This window comes from Dromaius novaehollandiae, chromosome 2 (genome assembly GCF_036370855.1).
Source record: "Dromaius novaehollandiae isolate bDroNov1 chromosome 2, bDroNov1.hap1, whole genome shotgun sequence".
Classification (NCBI taxonomy): domain Eukaryota; kingdom Metazoa; phylum Chordata; class Aves; order Casuariiformes; family Dromaiidae; genus Dromaius; species Dromaius novaehollandiae.
This window is the reverse complement of record NC_088099.1, coordinates 110,282,603-110,288,602: the sequence shown is the minus strand read 5'-3', so window position 1 is coordinate 110,288,602 and position 6,000 is coordinate 110,282,603. Positions and strand designations below refer to the sequence as shown.

The following is a 6,000-nucleotide window of genomic DNA, read 5'->3' as shown; positions in this document are numbered from 1 at the left end:
TAGTAATTTGCTTTTTGATACTATGGCAAATCAGCTGTGACTTTTTTGGCCTCACCAAATGTAATATCATTCCCAGGACAGTGGTGTCATTCTTTGTCACATGCCAGTTACAAAAATGTTTGTGTCTGCATTCTTTGTAGAAACAATTCTTACCTTTTATTTTAATGCTGTTGCCTTAGTTTTTAATGAAAAGATATTTAATTTTTCAGAAATGAGCTTTTTTAAGTCTTTGGGGGTTTTTTTGTTTTGTTTTGTTTTTTTATCTTTCCTTACCATGTTCTTATCATATTGCTGGTAATCTAAAATTTTATAATTATTTTATAATAATATTCAAAAGCCTCTGGCTAATTAGTTAATTATGAAAAGGCATGTAGTAGTTAGATGACACATAGTGACACGGAAAGAAAAATGATCTTATTACAGCATATTTAAAACTGAGGAGATATACATAAATGAAAGTAGTGGCATATATGTCCATCCAACTTGGAAAAGACTTGTACTCATGTCATGCCTCACTGTTCTTATTAGAATAATTAGTTTAAGCTTGTACATAATATTTGGGGAATTAGGACCATAATTTTCAGTTTACATAGGGAAGGAGAAGTAAAAACCAAAAAAAGCAATACTTAATGAAGAACAATAAGGCAAAATCTTTTATTTGGGATAAGTGACTTGGACATAAAGGAAAAATATTGTGGTTTTGGTTTTGATAAAGCCTGGCCAATGGGAATCTTTTTCAAGTTACTATGGAGGGGCCTTAATGCTGTAAATAATCCTGTTGGCCAAGTCCCAGTACTGTGCAGATGAGAAAAGGATGCAGGAAATTCTGCTGTTTATACATGTGTCTACAACACTGAGAAGCAAGAGCAGCCCAGCGAGCCCAGAGGGTAAGGGGTCTTAAGCTTGTAGGTTTACTATTTAAGTTTTCTATTTTTCTTCTGGGACAGAGTGTGGGTTGCCATCATGCTGATGATAGGGGGAAAGAAACAATTTGAAATACCTAGGAAAAGTATTGAAGGTCAGAAAACAAATAGTATTTTAAGTATGTGGCTAAGTAAGATTTAGCTAGATTTTTCTCTTCTATCCTTTTCACTACCACTGTGTAATGCTTATGCTAACATCCTGTTAAACATTGTTTGTTTTTCAGACATATAAGGATACTTATTTCCATGACCAGATAAGCTTTTAAACATTTCAGTGTCAGATTTCTTTAAATGCTTATTTCTTATTTTTGATTTAGAAGTTAATACAAATGTGGAATGTTCATTATACTGTTTATACTGTTTTCATATTGATAACATTTTCAAATCACAGTGTGGAGTTAATCTGTAATAGGATAGGATGGTAAAGCTTTGATAATTTCAAATCATTTGGTATTATAAAGATGTGTTGTAAGAATACTGTTACGAGTTTGCTGCAGTTCATATTGCATTTTGTTATTAGGAAGCAGTGTTTTCTCAACATTTCTATTTTCAGAAATTCCACTAATGAGGCTTATGATCCTAATTTTCTTCAGAAAATATCTGATAGGATAAGAAAGAAGCAAAGATGTGTTCTTAGCTATATGACATTATTCTAATGGAATAAAATATGATTTGTTGATGCTATGATTTGTTGATGCTATGATTTGTTGATGCTGGACAAAGTCTTTCAAATAATGATAAACTAAGTATCTAATGTCCCAGATGGTATGATAGTGTACAGCTGATCCATCACAGTGAGATCCAAGGGCCAAGTTCCAAAAGTAGTGCTGATTAGTTTAATAAATGTGTATACCAGAGAGTACTAACAGGCCTTCCACTGAATATCCAGTTATGTGTATTTTATCTGTCTTAGTTCTCAGTTATTATTACCACTATGTGAAGCAGACTCTGATATAAATAATACTGTTGCTATAATCTAAGTTTTCATTCTAAATTATTTATGTTAGAATATTTACATTTTCAAGTCTTTTAATGCAATCATTTGCATAGTATACTGAAGATAAAAGGCTTTCCTTGAGATATTAGGTGTTATTAATGGAACTAGTCATACAACTTTATATCATGAAATGTCCCAGTGAATTCTATAAAAAATTGAGTGAATGAAAGAAGTGAAAGAACAGATCTTTCATGTTTGTATATGTGTGTGTAGCCTGCTTTGAATTCAGACTACTCTTTCTCCTTAAATACGAAGTATTATATTACCTTTTAACTTTAGGTAGATCTGAGAAAGGAATTTATCAGGAAATGAAAGCCTTAGAGCAGCAGGTAATTAACATGCTTAAAGCACTGTCATTGATGTCAGCACCAACGGGGCTAGATCTTGGTGTTATTTAAACAATACTAACTTATTATTCTATTAGTTGAATGAACTGTGGATTGAGAAGTTTAAAAATTATTATCCTGATTGAATTGATAGTTCCATATTAATTACTATTATTCCACTAGTATCTGCAGTATTTAATCAACAGAAAAATTGTTTCATGTTCTGAATCACCTTTTTATAAGATGATCACAATAAAAAAACTTTTCTACTAACATTTTTTCTAAACAAATTCTAGTCTACTTTTTTTTTTAATTCAAAGTATAATTGACAGATTTATGGAGAATTAATGCAATTTTCCATTGGAGAAAAAACTTCTAGGGTATTTAAATACTGCTTTCCACCTGTTCGCCTTTTTCTAAATCAGATACATATAATATGTCAATTTCTAATAAATGAAGAAATAACTACAGTGGTACATCTGAATAAAATATTAGCAGAGTTCCAAGGAAAAAGCCTAACACTAACCTTCAAGCTACGCTAATCTTCTCTGTAAGCAGGTATATACAGCTTGTACTCTGAAGTATATGGTGCAACTCTTCATTGTTGGGTTTGAATTCATCCACTTCAACAAATGCAAAGAAACCCTTGAAGACTCCAGAATCAACAAAAGGAATACGGAACACTGTGGTGAGTACAAGCCTTTCAGGTTACTTAGTAGACATGCTCTACTATCTGCCAATAAAGCTTTTATCAGCATTGGGTATAAAAGGGGAAAAAAAAAGTCACCCAGGCATAAACTTTTCTGTTGCAAGAATCCCTGTAGTATGTGCAATGCAGGGTACATGGAGTGGAACATAAAATTTGGCTCTCTAGAGGAGGTAGGAAGCATTTCCTCCTATGCCTGCAAATGGCTTCTATATAGATGTGAAAGCTGCTGTTACTAATGTCATTATCATCACTTCTGTAATTGAAAAGGCTGTGGGTCTGGTTGTGGAGTAGTGTGAACTCCATAAATGTGATCCAACTCATAAATAGTTGCCAGTGGGTCTAAAGGCAGTTTTCTTTCTGTGATGGGGATATCCAAGCAAACTTCGTTTGGAAACGATTTTTTTTTTTAAGAGAAGTTCCATGGAAACAGAGATAAGTACTCTATTTGCATTTATATCAAACTATGTTGTAGTAAAATGGCGAAAAGAGAACAACAACAAACTCTTGACTAACATCAAAATCAAAGACCTTCAATTTAGAAGATTTTAGAGAGTTATGGAAGTCTGTGTGTCTTGTTTTCCTAGGAGGAATTGTTTCATAACCCCTATTTCTATAGATTCTCAAATTCCATCCCCTTTAATGATTGACTATTAATTCTTTAAGTTCCTTGTTCTTATGCTTCACTTTTTTTCTCCTTCCTGAAACTTCTACTCTACTGAGCTTGTTGAGTTGCAATGACACTTGAAATCTGATCATTTATCTCATTTACAAGCGTTGCTTTAACGCCACAGACTTTTCTGCATTGCCAAAACAGAGATCCTTATTGCAGTTACAGTTATGTTTGTACGTAAGCTTCTATATAACAAACATAATAGGTGAATTGGCTCCTAGAGAACACTTTTCTTGTTATTAATAGTCCATTCTTGTTACGTTTCCTGTTAAGACAAATCACAGCAGTTTGGAGATGCAGATCTCTTAGCACAGTACGCTTTTGCTCCTGTTTCCTTTCTGATCAATATAGTAATCTTTCCTTGGCTGATTTATTGTAAAAATGACTCTCCTTAAACAACCTGACTCTCTGCTCACACTGACTTGAGTAATCTACATCTGATTTACTCTGGGTTAAATGAGAAAGATCTTATGCCAAACCCATTCTTATTTAATACCAATCACATTGCTGGAGGAATACCAGGGATGAAGTAGTCCCAAAGGTCTGCTGAAGTGACAGTATAAATCATATCTGAAGTACGTTTCCCTTAAAGAAGACTTAGTGGAGATGGAATCATCATAGGATGCTGTCTTGGAGCTGTAGCATCACAAAGAAAACCTTGAACAACTGAAAGACATAAGATTTAAATGTAGTTAATTAAAAATAGTTGCATATAAATGTCCAAGAAGTAATCTCTCCTTAACAAAAGTTCTCTAAAGAATTGTAGAAGATCTGGCTTCTACAGCTATTCTGATACAACCAATTGCATCTCTGTACAACAGAAGTCTGTTAATTCTGATACAACTATATCAGAGTAGGAATACATGCCAAAGGGATAGGCTCTAACACAGAGAAAATAAAACATTCTAACATTTATTAGGACAAGATACAATTTTTCTTCAAAACACCACTCAAAGTCATTCTGGAAACAAATGATTTCCCCACCCACATATGTAGACAAGTAGGAATGTTCCTGAATATTTTATGTCTTTCACTGAAACAATATATCTGATTATCTGTGATTAATTTTCCCTGCACCCAGTGTTATGGAGTTGCTTTTGAAAGTAGGTCATGTTTTGAAAGGAAAAGATCATAAATTATTTTGACTGTTTTTTCTTCATCACATTATCAAGATTTTAAACCTCTGAAGATTTTCTCAATCTGAGCAGAGATTCAAAACTTTTTTTTAGTGCATTTAGTGGGCGCCCTTTACATCCTCACAGATTGAAAACACAGAAACTCACCTCAACATTCAGTGTACAAGAAAAAAAAAGTAAACAAAAGTATCCCAGTTTAAAGTCACTTCAGCTGAGTAACTTACAAAAAGTGTAGAAATGTGCCATAAAGTCCAGAAAATAAATTCAGTGATGCTTTTTGTTTAAATGACAAAACTTTATACATTTAGGTGACCCCTAATGCAGAGGTCTAATGGACATGTTTTAACACTTTTTTTTGACTTTAATTCTGATTGAGTAAAGTGCTGTTCAGTATAATAGTTTGTTGTCTTCAATTGTCTTTTTCAACATCCTTTTGCAATTGAAAGGAGCTGGGTGACCTGAACTATAGCTCAGTCTACTTTCCTAAAAATGCGAACAAAACCTGATCTTATTTGAAGTGCTGAGCACCATCTGGGAGTAGCTGAGCATCTTAAACTGTAGCTGTACCCAATAAGAACTTGCAGAGGCTCTCACAAGATCAGTGAGTTAAAAAAAATAAAATAAAATAAAAAATAAATAAAACCTATAGTAGAATGCTAATGGTAGTAACAGCTGGGAAAGGAACTCACTGATTGAGAATCCAACATGATACAATACCTTTAGTCTGAATAGTTTCCCTCAAGCTTATTTAGAGATTATTTGATTATTTTTAAATTCACTAACAATTTTGCTGGCTGGAAGTGAATGGCTGAACAAAAAGCTTTTAGCTTTACTTTGTTCCTTGCTTTTTACTCATGACTGGCTTTAGTGATTGTGAATTTAAAAAGACTTCTAAAACAGATTACGAACGATGTGCCCAAAGGCAGATCTGGCCTTGTGGACGATGCATGTCTTGGATATTTCTCCTGTACGTTCCTAGAGTCTTCCTTCTTTCTAGGAAGTTCTAGGAAAATCCACAGAAGATGTTCTTCTGTGTTGTGTCAAAGGCCTATCGGCCTGTAAAACCATGACAGTGCATGTGTGTATTGGCTGAGCTGTGTATGGTGCAACAACACTCTGGCAGCCATGATTGCATGGAGTCCTCTGAGATTGAGTGTTGTTGACCAACATCCTGTTGCAGCTCAAGCTGAGCAGTTTCAGAAGCTACCTGCTTAGCCTTCTGGTCACAGAAAAGGGGCT

General features: G+C 34.0%; 1 protein-coding gene across 1 annotated transcript in view; it reads left to right on the top strand.

Annotated features, from left to right (window-relative positions):
• Positions 1-817: 817 nt before the first annotated feature.
• The window catches only part of CCDC102B (coiled-coil domain containing 102B), a 186,268-nt gene continuing 181,085 nt past the window's right edge, over positions 818-6,000 (top strand). The window contains exons 1-2 of the mRNA XM_064507151.1: positions 818-887; positions 2,805-2,934. The gene's annotated coding sequence lies outside the window, so the exon portion shown is untranslated. The remainder of the gene's footprint in view (positions 888-2,804; positions 2,935-6,000) is intronic.